At 36.8% G+C, this 19,544-nt stretch overlaps 1 protein-coding gene across 1 annotated transcript in view; it reads left to right on the top strand.

The window, feature by feature from the left end:
- Window positions 1–19,544, top strand: part of LOC129731556 (uncharacterized) — a 70,769-nt gene that overhangs the window by 44,916 nt on the left and 6,309 nt on the right. The gene's annotated exons all lie outside the window — the stretch shown is intronic.

Below are 19,544 nucleotides of genomic sequence, written 5' to 3'. Positions count from 1 at the left end.
ATCGCCGCCGAGGTAAAATGTTGTCTATGCCGCCGCCGATGATATGGTCGGCGCACAGGTCTAGTTGAACCCAACCTTAGTGGTTCTTTTCCGACACTTTGGAGGACGATCAGTCAAGTCGTAAACGGGGAGTAATTAAAACTAAAGTTCGCAACAATAAAACAAATGCCCGCTACTTTTTTGTTATTGCATGTTCTTATGAACTGCTAATTTTAAGGCACCTCACCTGTTGTTGCTGTTGTTGGCAAACACTATTATGATGTAAAAGGCTCGGGATGGGAAGCGCGCCATAGCATGCGAACCCGGTCGGGGTTGGCAACACTCTTTTATTTTTAGTTGTCATGGTTGTTTGACTCAGATTGTTTTTTATTTTTTCAGCTCGATGTGAGACAAAGGTTACTTCGCCGGTACCGTCGCATTTTGTGTCCGTTAAATTTGTAATAAAAGAAAAGGGATGAATAACGAATTGACGGCTTTTGTTGATCTGCTTTTGAGAGGATAAGCACAGTACTGATTGCAAATTACTTTTTTTAAACTTTACACACGAAACTAACAGGTTCAAAACATAAAAGTACGAATTGATCGCTACCATCGGTCTACATTGTAATCGAGAACAATTGAAACATGATCGATGAAAATGAGAAAACTCGAAAACCGGTGCAAAAGACAAAGAACAAGTGTGAAAGGCACCAGCAGGTGTACTTTTCTATTAAATTTAGAGGAAATGATTGTTACAAAATCGATAGCTCAATACATTAAATAGCGAATTCGGCACACTTCTCCAATTCTTTGTTTATAGCCTTCTACAACGGTACGAAGCGCCTGAACCCCCTAGAGTTTAATTTGCTTCGGGATGCCGAGCCCCGGAAGACTGTCTGGTGGTAACGGGCTATTATTACACACAAAAGTTCAAGCCAAAACCAATTTCTGTGTTCTTCCAATTCACCTGTGGTTTCATCAGATTTCGTACGAAAATTGTGCCAGTTTTTATAGACAGTTTTTCGAGAACTAAATAGCTTATTAGTGTAACATTTGTTGCAGCCAATTTTCGCGTGTAGATCAACATGTCGGAAACACGGAAACACATCAATTCCGTGCTAACCAAGATCATGGGAACATTTCTTGAGTTCCAATTGATCATTGAAGATTTACAACCCCTCACCACAGTGTTGTGTGGTGAATTTCATTGCTTTTGTTTTGATTCTGCACGTCGGTTTGGGTGTGAGATGTGGTACTTATGCTATAACCGCTCCGTATTCTGCCTTCCAGCTGATGGATCCAACCAAAGCTGGACTATTTAGCGCCTTTCTCGCAGCACGTGAAGAATGGCCATAATAACGTTTTCTCTTGTGCGAATTCTGGAAATCGCTTCAAATTGGTTGGAAGCACCGTTCCAGACGAGTGCCTAGAACAATTTTGCCCATCGCATCTCACGCGAGATTGAAGCGATAGGTGAATGATTTAATAACAACACTAAGTTGATTGTTACTTTTCAAGTGTGAACTGTTAGGAATGCGAAACAGATGGCTTATGCTGGGAGTAAAACACGACGTTTGTTAGAAAAAAAAAAAAACACCGCTTCTTATTAAACGCTGCTGTGGGTCTCGCTCGATGATTGATATTATTTCGCAGACAGCGGGAGTCAACAGTTTTGAACCTGGAGCATATTTCTAATTGACCGAATTCCTTACCTTAGATGTTAAAGCGATCATCGCAGAGCCGCCCAATCAAAGCCTTGGGCGGAAAAAATCAATTTATGTGTCCCATCCCTCAGTTGTCTTTGGTAATCACCTGCATCCGGTTGCGGAGAGTTTCGAGGCCAACTGCTTTCTGGTATGTTGCCACACAAGGCACGGAATCTGGGCGCTGAGAAATCACAGCAGTGCAGACAAAGCCAGCAGTAAAGTAACACATACGTACCAACGAACGGTCCAATTAAAAACAATGATAGCGATAATCGTGTGGAATAAGTGATAATAATAATAAGAGCGTTTCAAATAGGCAAGTGAAAAATACCTACGATTTCCAACAATTGCTACTATGTACCTACGGTGTAAGTTTCCTATTGTTTATTATCCATCACGCTGCGCTGTAGGGAAGGACATTGGAAATGAGATTGGTTGGTACTGGTTCTGTTTTCGTCCAAATTTTGTGGTAGGTCTGCATTCAGACGAAGTACGGAACCGTAAATTTGAATATTTTCATCCAAAGTTTTTTTTTTAAATCAAAACTTGAAGTTAGACTGTTTTTGACACTGACAGCTGTTCTACTAACAGTGATGCGCCTGAAATTAGACTGATTCTCGTTCTCGAGTTACATACAAATTTCCATGCCCGTTCAGTAATTTCCAAGTCTATGAGAATCAGACAGACAGACAGAAATTCATCTTTATATACCACTATCAAATATTTTACGAGCTTTTCTAGCCCGAAATGTAGAAATAAACCTTCAAAACTTTTTTGGTGCAGTTTTTCTTGTTGGGACATGAATTTTTAAACGATACAACTGTTAAACAACATTGGTAGCAGTAAGCATCAATTTAATGCCGTTATAGAAAACAGAAAACCATTTAAATATTATCTTACCATTCAAACTTATGAAATCGCATCATTGCATTTCTCGTACCAAGTGCAAATCGCTGCTCAAGTTTAGTGAGCCAAAACGCCGTAAATCACTGCGAAAAATAACGAGTTCCCCTTCGATTGATATAACCAGTGAATTGACGTTTGGTAAATGGTAATTGGAGAAAATAGTCTGCCGATAAACACAACCGATTGGCGCAGATGGACCATGGCACCAGCCGCAATCCGCTAGCACTCTTGATTATCGCAGCTCCTCACGTGCTGCATTTATTATAAAATAGTCGTTCAATAATAAACGCTTTTTTTTACTACCAATCGGAAAGCTCCGCTATGGATTTTATCTTCCGCTGCGCTGCGCTTATCTTTCCGCTTTTCTCCTTTTTTCCACGTCTTGATTTTTGAAAATGCTACGCAACTGCTGACTGCTGGCACATCTGACGCGGGGGGAAAACGGGCACTTTTCCTTTTTTCTGTGTGTGCTACAGAAAGCGAACAAATAAGAAAAAATGCTCAGACAGCCCACGCATGCTACGACGACTATGGGAAGATTGCATCGGGTTGCGAATGGAACAATGATGCCGTAAATTTACCCATATTTGCACTATGTTTACATGATGTACATGAAAATAAAATGAGTAACATCTCGCCTGTGAATTGTAAGCGTCTAAATGAATAGTGGTAGCACTGTTAAACTCACAAAAAGATGCTCGATGATAAGCAAAAGTGAATCAGATGGCAGGACAAACGAACAGCGATTCGCTGATTGGTTATGCCTGGCCGATTAAAACTGTTCAAAAATCGGTGCACGTACGGCAACGAAAGAATTTTATAGCAATCAGGGGGGAAAAATTGCAAACGCCGCCGCCGGCGTATTTAGACTGTGAACCAGGTTATGGAAAATGCAATGCTAATGATGATGAGTGTTTCATATTTTTATAAATCGCTTCGAACCGTTGCCTTGTTTGTATGTTTAAATGAAACAATTGAAAAAACGAGGAGGGTTCTACTGTGTGGCGGATTTAAATTTACATCCACAAATGGACGTTGAAGTGATTTTAGGATTTAAGTTCAGTTTTATTGGATTGTGTTATTCATCATAATCAGTTTTATTGTCGAAATGAACTTTTCTCCGGAAGCGTCAAAACAACCTGTTTCCAGCTCCATTACAAGATAAAATCGGATTTTTAAGATTTCCAGCTTAAGATCGGACTTTCCAATCTGCTGTTGATCCTTGACCAATTCTAGCTCATCGTGAACAACATATAAGTAACGATTTCACTCAAAACTCAACCTTCAATGTTATTAATTAAATAGAGGCAGCTATCAAAGCCGGACCGGAAGCGACATTTTCTTTCAAGCCCAGAACAAACACGTAGAATTTCAACCTTCGCGTTCTTGGGGCGCTTTTCACCGGCACGTTCAGACCAAGCGCACACAAATCACGTTGTTTGCGCAAAATAGTGAAATCGAAAATTCTCCACCGCTCGCTTCATCCGCATACACCTCCTTCCTCCGTCCACGTTCACTCGTCTTCGACTACCGCTCATCAGCTGCATTCGCGCGAGAAGCTCGCATCAATGTGCAAAATTTTCAACTCTTTTGGCTACCCCTCAGCAGCCAGTGCGGAATTGAAAGCCGATGTTTGGGCGAATTATTACATTTATTCAATTTCGACAAATGCACACAATGTCAGTCTGAAACGAGATAGAGAGAGAGAGAGACGTGCCCCTTGGTGCACGAAGGAATCTGTTTCCATCCATCCGCTCTCGCTCGAATAGTAATGACTGCTCTAGGTCATAAGCAGCCGGCGCGGATCCATCGGGTGGGACAAAAGTGAAATGTTTTTTTTTTCTTTTCGTGCTTTTGATTGCATCAATTTTAGGAACCTCTTGATGAGGAAGGTACGGTACGGCCACGCGTTCATCTACATATTTGTTGGACCTTGCCGTGTGCGCAATCGAAAATAAAACAAAAAACTTTTACTTTTGTTCCGCGTGCATTTTCGGTGCCGGTCTCATTACCGCTGCCGTTGCGTGTTTGGCTCTGCCTACATTAAGAAGCTCTTCAAAAGGGATTAAACAGTCAACCGGGGGCTGCCGGCTGTACTGCGAGGATTGAAGCATAATTACTGTTTTTGTTCGAAGTTACTGACGTGCTGGCAGGCCTCACGAGAAACGGTCAGCACCGGAGATTACGTGACGGCGTAATTGTCGGGTTGTGCGTGTAAGTAATAACCAAGAACGCACCCAGCAGATGCTCTGCTGATGCTATGACCCAGAAAAATACGTAAGTAAAGAAGTACCTCGCTTCGGAGGCTGTGATCTAATAATGAGCTGCGATCAGCCAAGATTCACTGGATGCTGATGCTGGCGGTCATTATTTTTTTTTGTTTCGTTAAATGAGGCTAATAAAACCTGAATCCATTAACCTGTTTTGAAAATCCTATTTGCGCTTTCTTGTATTCTCATGGATTTTTTTTAAATAGACTAGTACAAACACAGAAAAAAGCCTCAAGCTCAACAACAACCTCAACACTTTGCTCATAAGCCACCAACCATGACTGTATTCTTTATCAACTATATTTTCGTTTCATAAATGTACTCAAATAAAGGAGAATTTGCTGTTAGTAAAGTAAAAATGGTTAACATTACTAAATCAAATCTAGAAATCTAGAGCCAAGACGAAATGAATTAGATTTTCCTTCATGCCATACAGTTTGGCTCACCGTTGACTTTTTGCTACCTACATCAAATTTGTCATTCAGGGCCTTAAGTAAACTGCGGTTGTAGTTCGAATGCAGTTCAAAATGGGCGATTGATTTTCGCACATTCATCTCATATAGAAAGATAGAAAGCAGCCGAAAGCGAACAAAATGGAATCGAGCTTCTGATTGGTTGAGTGTGTACCACTTTCAACTCGACTTTTCACTAATTTGATATTTAAAAGATACCTTAATTATTATTCCCCAAGCCTGGGGAAAAATTCATTAATTTTTCAGTTGTACATTTGTTTGTCATGAGAAGGATACTTTAAGTTTGTTTATTCATTTGAGTTTGTTTATTTTTGACAGTTCCATACATTTTCTGTCCATTCTGTTTGGGCCTGAAATGAATTCCAACCTAGTTTTCGTAGTGCATATAACAAAAACTGTTTTTGTACGGATTCGATTCTATTGGAATGGACGTCTTGATAAGGCAACCAAACAACACTACACTATTCTAAAATAGATCTAACATATGTAACAAAGAGAGTTTTTATAGTGTACGGGTCTACAAAATGATTACTAAACCATTTTTATAAAACTTAGCATAATGTTCTTGGCTCTATTGATGATCGTTTTGTAGTGATCAATGAGTGTTAACTTAGAATCCATAATTACTCCTAAATCTCTAACTTGATAACACCTTTCTACGACTTGATGTTCAAGAGTGCAACTGGGATGTGCAGGATTTCTTCTCCATGTGTAGGAAATAATATTACATTTTTTTACGTTGAGAGCAACAAGACTTTTTTACACCAAATGTAGAAAATGTCAATCTCTTGTATAAATTGTTGGATGTCTGATTTGTGTTTTATTTCCATGTACAATTTCATGTCATCGGCATATATACATATATACATCATTAACAAATAAAATGAAGCGCAAAGGGCCTAAATGGGAGCCTTGTGGAACTCCAGATTCACTTTTACTGTTACAGAAAGGTGCCCCTAAACCTAACCGTTTGTGTCCTATTCGTTAAATAAGATTCAATCCATCTAAGTAGGCCCAACTCAAATCCCAGTTTTTTTTTAATTTGAACATGAGCATGGAAATATTTACTCTGTCAGAAGCATTACTAAAATCCGTGTATAAAGTTTCCACGAAGTTGCCTCTGTCCATAGACGCAAGAGAGAAAGCAACAAATTCAAGTAAGTTGGTAGCCGTAGACCTTCCTTTGTAAAAACCATGTTGGTTACACGTTATGCGGTTCTCTACTTGATTGAATATTTCTTGGTTTACGATAGCTTCAAAAAGTTTGGGGATAGATGATATTATTGCAATGCCACTATAATATTTGATGTCAGATCTTTTACCTGACTTGAAAATCGGTACAGAAAAAAAAAATTTCCAGACTGATGGATATTGTCCGGACGTAAGGGATAAGTTGAAAAGCCAAAACAAGGGTTTTACGAAAGCAGGAGCAAGATTTTTCATAAGTGAGGGTGGAATTCCATATGGTCCCGGACCTTTTGAAGCATCCAGTTCTTTTAGTGTTGCGAGGATTTTTTGGGTAGTAATTTGTTTAACAGATACGTTATTTTATTTGTTCATGCAAGTGCGAAAAGTACTCAAAGTCCCTGACTTCGTCGTTATTTTAATAAACGGTTTGAAAAAAACTCGCAAATTTGTTGCAGATTTGCTTTGAGTCAGTACTTGCAAAGTCTTCATTAAACTAGTTATTAGTTATTAGAGTTATTAGACTTTATGTTATCGTTTGCACATTTAAAAAACTGTTTTGGGTCTGATTTAATGTTTTTTTTTCTACCCTTGTGTTGTAGTTCTCATACGCTACAGATATTTTAGTATTCAGTTAATCACATATGTTCAAATATCTGTCTAAATTTCCTTGGTCTTTATGTTTTTTGTAAGTTTTATGAGCTTTTTGTTTCCTATTCTTTAATTTTTAATTTCTCTGGTAAACCAAATGGGATCTTTTGAGCTAACCATTTTTTTTTATTTTGGTACAGTTGAGTCTATATCACTGTGATGATGAAATTATCAACCACTTTGTTCATATCTGTTTCATTTTTTAGAAGTGATTGCCAGTCGATGTCAGTTAATTAACGATTGATTAGTTCAAAATTTGCTTTAGTAAAGTCATATGGGTTATTCCATACGAAGTGTACATGCCACTTGGACACAACCATCACAGATTTTGTTCAAAGTTGGGGGAATTATTCATCTACTGTCTCTTTGGAAAAATCCCAATTTTGGTGTCGATTGGAATACCCCCGGCTCTCCAGGACCCCCCACTTTATTGCAAAGTCGCGCAATTTTTGTCAAAAATATCGTTTTTCTTTTTCTTACAATTCATAAACGTAAGATGTCCGAAAAATACTGATAGATGATTTTTGAAGAAAATAAGCCAAGGAATCCAGAAAAAATATAAGGTCCGACCGGAAGTGTTGCCAGATAAATTATTTTTGTGTTTGAAAAGTAAATTTACATTTTTTGGTGAATGCAGCCATTTTTATTTTAAATTTGATAATTTCATCGTGTTCCTTGGAAAATTTCACATATGAAACAACTATCATCCCGAGGTAATATGAGCCAATCTCGAGATATAACAATTTACGAAAAAAGTTGTTAACTTCGTAATTATTTTATTTTATAATTTATAGACGTAAGACACCCGGAAAATAGTGATAGGTGAATTTTGAAGAAAATGAACCAAGGAATCCAGAAAAATGTTGTTTTTTCCCGGAAGTGTTTCCAGATAGATTATTTTTGTATTTTAAAATTAAATTTGTATTTTTCGGCCATTGCAGCTAATTTTATTTTTAATTTGATGGTTTCATTGTGTTTCTCAGAAAATTTTACGGAAGAAGCACTTACCACTCCGTGGTAATATGAGCCAATCTTGAGATATAACATTTTTACGAAAAATTAATTACGAAATTCAGAACTATTTTCTTAAAAATGCTATATCTCGAGATTGGCTCATATTACCACGGGATGATAAGTGTTTCTTACGTAAAATTTTTCAAGAAATACGATGAAACCATCAAAATTGAAATAAAATTAGCTGCATTTGCCGAAAAATGCAAATTTAGTTTTAAAATACAAAAATAATCTATCTGGCTGTTATATCTCGAGATTTACTCATATTACCTCGAGATAATAGTTGTTTCTTATGTGAAATTTTCCAAGAAACACGATGAAATTATCAAATCGAAAATAAAAATGGCTGCATATGCCGAAAAATGTAAATTTACTTTTCAAATACTAAAATAATTTATCTGGCAACACTTCCGGTCAAAAATAATATTTTTTCTAGATTGCAGTATGAAATTTTCCATTTTTCCATAGGGGATATTCTGCTTTGTCAACACTAGAATCTTCCGTACAATTGGTGAATAAAAAGTCTAAAAAACAGTTTTGCTCATTTCGGATTGAGTTGACCTGACGTAATCCAAGTTGACTAAATCCCTCGAAAATAAATTGCAGAGTTTCGTTTTTTCCTACTGCATGAAATAAACGCGATTCATTATCATCATTTACAATAAAATCTGCATCATTTTGATTGAAATCTCCATATATATGAATTTTTGAGTTAGTGTTGGACTTATCATTCACTAATTCTACCGTCCTTAAAAATTTTTCATATGATTGCTTTTTGGATTTTTTTTGTATTGGAACAATTGCCCCCAATAATTAAACAAAAACCGAGTTTCGTTTCGGTTAGCAGTTAATGAGTATTTTTTGTGCTGCTTTCACAGCAGGCACCATCCATTTCTCTATTCTACAGTCAGAAACTGTCTTCTGCCGTGTAGCGACCGACAGCAGAAAATGGTAACTCTACCTCGAATAGTTACCCGTTAAAGCCAAAAATACACTTAACAAAGGGCTTATATTGCCAATCCGAACAGTGCTGTCTGATGCCTACCGAACTAAAGAGGAAACTCAATTCAACTCCTATATGATTGCTGCTGCTGACTGATGTTGCTGAATGCACTTGGTAGAAAAAAACGAAGCTGGTTGTTTCATTGCCTTAGAGAAAAAAAATGAACAAGCCTCGTAAACACAGAAACGAGAATGACGAAACTTGAAAAAAAGTTGTGTGCGCTTCATATGAATCATCTCTCGGAAGACATTTAAGAACTGCTGCTGAAGCTTCTGTTTCAGAATCCAGATTGGAATTGAACGCGAGCCGCATGCCTGTGCTACTGTTTTGCATGAAAATGAGATCATTTCTTCCACGGGAACAGTTGGATGATAGATAAATCGACCAAAGACAATATTTAGTACATTTCATCTGTGTGTGGAAAGCATACTCGTTGTTGGTTAAATGATATTGATTTTAAATTAAATTTGGACTTGTTAATTGTTTTTCTTTTTTTTTCAAAATGTCGTACTGTTGATGCTGATCTTATATCTTTTTTTTATTTCATAGTGGTTTTAACCTTAAGGGTCATTCGCCACTCATCTTATCTATCTATCTAAACATATGAAAATGCAGCTCTGTCTGTCTGGTCCATATAGGCTTGGAAACTACTGAACCGATCGGCTTGAAATTTTGTATAAAGGGGTTTTAGGGGCCGAGAAAGGTGACTAAAACCTGCATCAGACTAGCCGCTGCAGCGGTCGACCGCTACCGCTCCGTTCTTTTTCGACCAATCAGAGCACAGCGGTCGACCCTCGCTTGTTGTTGCAAAAAATAGAATCATTTCTATTTTTGCCGCCAACCGTTCCCAACGGTGACTGCTGTCATTGTCATGGCGAAGGCAAACGTGCCTCTTCTCTTCACACCTACACGAATTCACATTTAGAGACTTGGCAAATAAAAATGTGTGCTTCTCTTTTTGGCACACACGACAGCCAGTCAAAACATTTCACAAGAAGTCGCCATTTTCGGTTTCTGAAAAACAGCATAAAGTGACCAAATACCACCCAATATGGGTTTTCCGGAATCGTAATGATGCACTGAAGCCACAAATCGACCTCAGACAACATTTTGAATTGTAAGATGGCAATCTCCGGTTTCTAGAAAACAACCGAAAATGGCCGATTTCTACCGAATATGATTATATCCGGAACCAGAATGATACATAAAAACTAAAATCGACTACAGACACCATTTTGAAGTCTTTGATAGCGACCTCCCGTTTTTGTAAAACAGCAGAAATGACCTAATACCATTCAATATTAATGGTTCCGTACTGTTGATGCTGATCATATATCTTTTTTTTTTTTATTTCATAGTGGTTTTAACCCTTAAGGTCATTCGCCACTCATCTTATATCTCATAAAATACAGGAATCGAACGCTGCATAAACTATAAACCTATTAGTGCATTTTTATATCGCTATACATGATTAAAATCTTACATATAAAACGTTTCAGGAGATGCGAGAGAAATCTCAAAATGGGCAAATGGACCCTTCCGGAAAGACTTAATCCTACGTCAAAAAAAAACATTTTCGTAAAAATTCCACAAGTAATTTATCGTACATCTGTTCCTTATTTTTATGTATAACACGTAGTTTATATGTAAAACACATAAAAGATGCCTGGATTACAGTGGACAGTGAACTGTATATAAACATAATTAAAAGGGAATTAAATAAAAATAATAATAAAAACTAATTGTTAGGTCACTTTTTCATTGCCTAGAAATTATTCGAATATGCTTTCCAAGCCTTTTTTCTCTAAATGGACAATATTCTTGGAAAATTATCATTTTATGCTTCTGTACAAAAAAAAATGGCGTTTGAGACATATTTGCGATCACGTATTTGACATTCGCCAATTATGCAAATAGTAGCTCTCATCGGAACTAATCATTTTTCGTGTCACACCAATTGAAAACCTAAATTAATCCACCTAGTGGTCAGACCCAGCCTTTCTCATTCAAACTTATTATTTGTAAAAATAGATTTACATGAACGCTTTAATCCAATAAATGTGTATTCACTTTTTGGGTTTCTTAAATAATGATGTTGTAATAGAAGTATAAAATATGAAATTTGACGTAATGTAAATGCTCAATAAATAGCGAAATAAAAGAAATGATCACAGATCGACTTGAACTGTCCTACAGTACGGTCGCATTTTACCAACAGCTCGAGGCTAAGTCTTAGACTACCGAGAGATATTAAAATTTTGTTTTTCGCTTTCAACAGGCAATCTTTTTAAAAGACTACCTGTTGAAAGGCAAAGTAATAAATTTGTTTTTAAAGTTAACGAGTGTTTAGTGAATTAATTTGGTTTGAGATATTTCTACTCAAATTCTATAGTGAAGTGAAAGTGTAGTGAAGTTGTCCAGTTATGCCTGGAAAAAATAAAAAAGCTCGCTTTGATGCGGCATCAAGGAAACGTGAGGCATCTCCTCCAAGTGACACTGTAATTTCGACTAACAGGTATGATATTCTTTCTTCTGTTGGGGATCTAGAATTCCAAACTTCTCATACTGAGCATAAAGCCGTTATGAAGAAGGTTAAAGTTCCACCTATTGTGGTATTTGTAGCAAACTTTAAAGCATTTCGATCAGAACTTTCATCATTTCTATCGAATGTGAAAGTAAATTTTCAAATTGGTCGCCAAGGCTAAATTTGTATTTTGGCCGAATCTTTTGATGGCCATAAACATCTTTTACAGTATTTGACTGAAATGAAATCAAAGATTGTTTGTCAGAATCACTTAGTTTTGCCCCCAACCAAGTAATTTTGATGAAACGAAAGGCAAATGCCAAATTTTTTCAAACTGGAATACACCAGAAAATTACTTAGTACATTTTGATCGTACCAAAGTACATAATTTAAAATGTTTAGAAAAAGCACGTGTTTTATTCAACGTGCGAATAAAGTGGGAAAATTTCAAGAGACATGGAGGAATCCATAATCTTACGCAATGTCGAAATTGTCAAGCCTATGGTCATGGAACTCGAAACTGCCATATGGCTGCAAAATGTATGAATTTTAAATAATGCTGTAAATTTTCTAAATTGGAATGCTCGCTCTTTAAAAGCGAAAGAGGATGAATTTTCCAATTTTTTAACAGTCCACGATGTGCATATAGCAGTTGTGACTGAAACACTTTTAAAGCCAAATATTAAACTGAAAAAGAACCCAAATTTTATAGTTCATAGGTTTGATAGAATTGATGTTGCCGGTGGTGGAGTTGCAATAGTTATCCACCGTCGAATAAAACATCGTGTTTTACCCCATCTTGAAACCAAAGTTATCGAGAGTTTGGGAATTGAAATTGAAACGAGTATTGGCATTTTATTTATAGCCGCAGTGTATTTGCCTTTTCAATGCACTGGTGAGCGAAAAAATTATTTCAAGGGAGATTTGCAAAAACTCACAAGAAATAAATCTAAATTTTTAATCATCGGTGATTTTAATGCGAAACATCGATCTTGGAATAATGCTCAAAGCAATTCCAATGGAAAAATATTGTTTAATGATTGCTCGGCTGGATTTTATTCAGTTTCATTTCCAAATGGTCCTACATGTTATTCTTCTATTAGGAATCCATCTACAATTGATTTGGTACTAACAAATCAAAGCCATTCCTGCAGTGATTTATGAACTCATGCTGACTTTGATTCTGATCATCTTCCCATAACATTTTCTTTTTCCCATGAAACTATTTTAAATCCCACTAGATCTGTGTTAAATTATCACAAGACTAATTGGGATAGATATCGTTCTACGATCGAGGAAAATTTGAATGATGATATTATTTTACAAAATAGTGCTGACATTGACAGAGCATTAGAAAATTTTAGCAGCTTAATACTCAATGCCCGGAATTTATCGGTTCCTAGGGCAAGAGTGAAATTCAATGCACCAATTATTGACAGTGGACTTCAACTTCTTATACGTTTGAAGAACATACGGAGACGTCAATACCAAAGATCTCGTGATCCTGCTTTGAAAATTATTTTTCAAGAATTACAAAAGGAAATTAAACATAGATTCACTCTCTTGCGAAATGAGAATTTCATGAGAGAAGTTGAACAACTAAAACCTTATTCAAAACCTTTCTGGAAGCTTTCGAAGGTTCTTAAGAAACCCTCGAAGCCCATTCCAGTCCTTAAAGATGGTGATTGCATTTTTCTAACGAATGAACAAAATTCTCGAAAACTTGCTCAGCAGCTTGAGAGTGTTCATAACTCCGATTTGAACGTAGTAGTCCTATTGAAAATGAAGTAAACCAAAAGTATGTTCAGTTCACCACCCAAGAATTTCTTTCCGAAGAGGTATTGGAGACAAACTTGAATGAGGTGCGAACCATTCTCGAAAAATTCAAAAACATGAAAGCACCAGGAGATGATGGGATTTTCTATATCCTCATCAAAAGACTTCCCGAAAACTCTTTAAATTTCTTGGTAAAATTTTTTAACAGATGCTTTGCACTAGCACATTTTCCTACGAAATGGAAAAATGCCAAAATTACTCCAATTCTAAAACCCGAAAAGAATCCAGCTGAGGCATCAAGTTATCGACCAATTAGTTTACTTTCCTCTATTAGCAAACTTTTTGAAAGAATAATTCTTAATAGAATGATAACACATATTAATGAGAACTCAATTTTTGTAATTAGCAGTTTGGTTTTCGCCATGGGCATTCCACTACTCATCAGTTACTTAGAGTAACAAATATGATTCGAACTAATAAATCTGGAGGCTATTCAACTGGAGCTGCTCTTCTAGATATAGAAAAGGCATTCGACAGTGTTTGGCATAAAGGTTTAATAGCTAAAATGTCAAATTTCAGTTTTCCGTTTTACTTCACAAAAATGATACAAAGTTATTTAACTGACCGCACTCTCCAGGTTAACTATCTAAATGGTAAATCTAATAGATTGCCTGTTAGAGCTGGTGTGCCTCAGGGGAGTATCTTGGGCCCAATCTTATATAACATTTTTACTTCTGATCTTCCTGATTTACCACCAGGTTGTGAGAAATCTCTGTTTTGTGACGATACAAGCATTTCCGCAAAAGGAAAAAGCCTTCGTGTTATATGCAGTCGGCTTCAAAAAAGTTTAGATATATTTTCTTCATACTTACAAAAATGAAAGATTTCCCCTAATGCTTCTGAAACACAGTTAATTATTTTTCCTCATAAGCCAAGAGTTTCATTTCTCAAACCCACCCATAACCACGTTATTAAGATGAACGGTGTGGTCTTAAATTGGTCTGATCAAGTTAAATACTTAGGGCTAATTTATGATAAGAATCTTACTTTCATGAGCACATTGAAAATATCCAGTCAAAGTGCAATAAGTATATCAAATGTTTATATCCTCTTATCAACAGGAATTCTAGACTTTGTCTCAAGAATAAACTGTTAATTTACAAACAAATATTTAGACCAGCAATGTTATATGCAGTTCCCATCTGGACAAGTTGTTGTGCAACCAGGAAGAAGACACTTCAAAGGATTCAGAATGAACTTTTGAAAATGATTTTGAAGCGTCCTCCCTGGTTTAGCACGAACGAGCTACATAGGCTCACTAATGTAGAAACATTAGAAAATATGTCAAGCCAAATTATCAACAAATTCCGACAAAAATCGTTGCAATCCTCAATTGCAACGATTAGCTCACTTTATAGTCAGTAAGATAGTTTTAAGTTTATTTTTAGTTTCGTTTTATTCCTTTTATTCCTTTTTTTTTCTTGACAAGTAGGTTTAATAATTTTCCTACAATTACATTATCTTAACTGCGAAAGCTAGTAACATTCAATAATACTAAAAAGCGTACAAATATATATAATAGTGTTGAAATGTCACCATTTGTGGCAGAACACACAATACTAGTTCTGAATAGATATTTTAGTACATAAATAAATCATTACAAACTCCCCCCCCCCCCTATAAAAAAAAGAAATGACTCTTAATTTCGAACAATTCAATCACGAGCGATACCGGGAACATTCAAATGGTACGATACCACATTCAAATTATATTGTGGCCACATATATTGATCAAAGCAGGTATAGTTTTAAATAGCCTTTGAATTTCGTTTCTTTCCAAAACTTTTGAACCACATATCAAATTGTTATGAAGTTTGTTATTTGTAAGTTTGAGAGATGACTCGTTTGTATGACACTAGTAATGTTCAAATAAGTCGTGTAATCTTTGAGATAATAGAATTTCGTTGTTTATTAACAATTTAATACATAACGGTTGCTTAGTTCGATTATAATCACATGAAATGGGAACGTATAGGGCAGCCAAACTTTGGAACCACGTGTTCAATCATAATTCATCAGTTAACCCTTAACTAGCCTGTTCATGTGATAATACAATTGATCAAATCGGTTGTGTACTTTCTGAGATAATGAAGTTTCGTGATTTTCACAATTCGGTACATTACAGACGAAGTTACAGTTCGATTACAGTAAAATTCAAGAGGATGTTATGAGTCAGCTAGACCTTTCATTTGACACTAATTTCGTGAAAATCGGTTCAGCCATCTCTGAGAAAAGTGAGTGAGTTTATGTATTCTTCGGAATATGTTTCTTTTCATAGCTAGATTTCACATTTTCAAACATAACAGGCAAAGTAATAGTCCGATTGCAAAAAAATCAATAGGGTCTTATAGGGTAACTAAACTTTTCATACGACACTGATTTTGTGGAAATCGGTCCAGCCATCTCTGAGAAACATTAGTGAAATTAAACATTCTTCAGAAGACGTTTCTTTTCATAACTTTTGAACCACATGTTCAATCTATATAAAATTCAAAAGTTAAGGGTTTTCAAAATAACCCGTTCATTTGATACCAATTTTATTTAAATCGGTTGTGTGGTTTCTGAGATATTGATGTTTCGTGATTTTTACATTTTTAAACATAACCTCTAAAATGAAAATCCAATTACAATGAAATTTAATAGGGTCTCATCGGACAACTAGAACTTTCATTTGCATATAATTTCATTAAAATCGGTCCAGCCATCTCTGAGGAAAGTGAGTAAAAATAAAAATCTACACATACACACACACATACACTCACACACATACAGAAAATGCTCAGCTCGTCGAACTGAGTCGAGTTACATATGCCATTCGGCCCTTTGTAGCACTTTCACAATTTTTGAACCACGTGTTTAATCACTATAAAATTCATCAATTAACCTTTAACTAGCCCGTTCATTTGATACCAATATTATTCAAATCGGTTGTGTTCTTTCTGAGATAATGAAGTTTCGTGATTTTTTTATTTTGATACATTACAGACAAAGTAACAGACCGATTACATTGAAATTCAATAGGGTGTTATGAGTCAGCTAGACCTTTCATTTGACACTAATTTCGTGGAAATCGGTTCAGCCATCTCTAAGAGAAGTGAGTGAGTTTAAGTAGTCTTCGGAATATGTTTCTTTTCATAGCTGCATTTCACATATTTAAACATAATAGGCAAAGTAATAGTCCGATTGCAAAAAAAATCAATAGGGTCTTATGGGGTAATTAGACCTTCCAAATGACACTGATTTTGTGGAAATCGGTTCAGCCATCTCTGAGAAACATGAGTGAGATTAAACACTCTCCAGAACACGCTTCTTTAAATAACTTCTGAACCACACGTTCAATCTTCATGAAACTCAGAAGTTAAGGGTTTTTTAAGTAGCTCGTTCATTCAAAACCAATTTTGTCAAAATCGGTTGAGTAGTTTCTGAGATAATGATGTTTCGTGATTTTCACATATTTAAACATAACCTCTAAACTAAAAATCCGATTGCAATTAAATTCAATAGGGTCTTATGGGGCAACTAGACCTCTCATTTGCAATTAATTTCATGAAGATCGGTCCAGCCATCTCTGAGAAAATCGAGTGAGATTGGGTGAGCGTTACACACACACACACAAACACACACACACACATACACACACACACATACAGAAAATGCTCAGCTCGTCAAACTAAGTCGATTGATATACGAGATTCGACCCTTTTGAGCACTTTTATACCTTTGGTTTTTCCAGCGATTGTTATACCTTTCTAGGAGAAAGGCAAAAAAATAACAAGAATGGCTGTTTTGATTTTTGTCCCGCTTTCCCACACATTCAACTGTGCGTTGCAACGTTGAATGTGTTTCTGATGTAGCGTTACGGCAATTCCCTGGGATAGGGGTGCAAATTGAAATGCCGAAAACTTCGAGAGTGTCACGAAAATTGTCTAGTTTTCAATGCTAATTTTTAACGAATTCCCTTCATTCTCGCAGCAACCGTTGAGAAAATTAACTTAGCGCCCATCAAAATGCGGAAATCACTATTGTGATATTAAAAAACGTTAGGCTTTGTTTGGAACGCCAATTCCTGACCACCACCCCTCTGACCGCATTTCTCCTTTCGCTCGATGCTCAGAGTTTCAACATTTATGATGTTATTTGATTGAAAAACTATCTAAACAAACTTTAAATTATTTATTATTATATTTAACAAAAGTTTTCATTTTTCAGTGCGTTGATCGCCTTTTTTTGCTTCTGATGTTGCCAACGCTCGCTGTACAGTCCTGAACAAACCTTTCGAACACAACTTGCCACTACGACATTTTTCTCCCCAAACGCATCTTGACATTTTTTCTAGAAATGAGAATTACACACGTTTTGTGCGACGTTTTTGGATATTACTTATATCACTGATCTTGTAAGATTTTGGTAGGCAGAAATAAATCAAAATAATATCGCAAAACCGACGACAATCAGAGCCGGCGTCACACTTTTTTCACGAGTTCATGGGTGGCCGGAACTATCATCATGGCGGACAAAAACATGCATGTGGGCATATTTTTAAGTTCTTTCTTCGTTTGTTTTAATCAATTCCTCCTCAGTTTTCGCGACAAAATTGTTCGAGTATCTTACGCTTCAGTTTTGCCCAGAAACTCTCGATGGGGTGCAGCAAGGGGACGCTCCGTCTCCTCCAACGATCGCTTCAGTAGTAATCCGACGGCAGATCCAGCCAGTGCACCGCGTTTTCGCCCTTATATTTCTTTATTACCGACGCAACTTGCGACAGGCACTTACTATAAATTTCCCCGTTCACGGCCAAGCCGGAGCGAAAAAAGCGCAGCTTTGACATCCTTTTCTCGCTGATTGTCAGCTATAGCAGCACCTTTTTGGGGAAGTTGGCATGTCAAATGAACTTCCACTCAGAGCTCACTTCCATCGTGGAAAAAATAAAATAGGAAGTGCCAGTCAGTGTTCACCAGGTAATTTTCACAGTTTAGCCGGTGGCACCGACCTTCTGGCCAAGCGCACGCAGCGATGTAGCCTCTTTTCCCTCGGTCTTCCTCTTCAGCATCCTTTGAAGCTTCTTATCGCTCAGGATCGGCGACCGTTTGAAACTGGACTTTTATTCGATGCTTTGATTGTTGTTGATTATTGATAGTGTTTGATTGTTGTCCACGAAGTGTCGCACGATATCCGTTTTTGACGCGGCTCGGTGCCATTCCTCGAATGCGCGCCAGCAGAGCGGGTGGAACTACTGAACAAAACACTTGCTGTAGAATTGTACGACAAACAGGGAAAAAACAAACACAGCCAGCTCAATTTCAATCGCGTACCACACCTTGAAATAAATAAACCAATCAAGCGCGTTGGCCACGCCATCTGAATTCACTTTCTTTCGGAAATCGAGCACAAATTGAACGGATAATTTGATCACCATCCAAAAGCTCTTCCCCTAAGCAACTGCTCTCTCGGTACAAACAAACAACGAAAGATTTGCACCGTTTCCTCGCCTGTCGCGTCGTGATTTCGCGCGCGAGTGACGAACCCCGCCAGCTCGATTTGCGTGTTGATTCTTTTCTGCGCACAACCATCCGCCGCATCGTTAGGTTTTTAGGTATAGGAATTGACTCGTGGTCATTCCTATGGGCAGACTTATCACAGTTCATTAAAGTAAACCGATTACCGATGTGGTTTTAGGTGCTTTATTTTTATTACAGGTCTACAAAACATTGTGCGAAATCTGTGAGGGGATTCTCTTTCTCTGCATTGCATTTGAAAACATTCAACGGTAATTTGAAATTTTTCCCACAGTCATAGATTTTTTATTTCTGAGGGAGTCTAGCGAGAAGAAATATCGGTTTTGCATTTCTAGCGGAGAATAAAATTCAGTAGAAGCTAGTCATTTATTCTGGTTAATTCTGTTAATTCGTTGATTTTTTCTTAGAAACTAGAAACTCTGAGCTACTAAAGTACACAAAACTTTTAAAACTAAGACAAACGCAGAATAATACCCTAATTC

This window comes from Wyeomyia smithii, chromosome 3, assembly GCF_029784165.1.
Source record: "Wyeomyia smithii strain HCP4-BCI-WySm-NY-G18 chromosome 3, ASM2978416v1, whole genome shotgun sequence".
Lineage (NCBI taxonomy): Eukaryota > Metazoa > Arthropoda > Insecta > Diptera > Culicidae > Wyeomyia > Wyeomyia smithii.
This window is presented reverse-complemented; position numbering and strand designations above follow the sequence as displayed.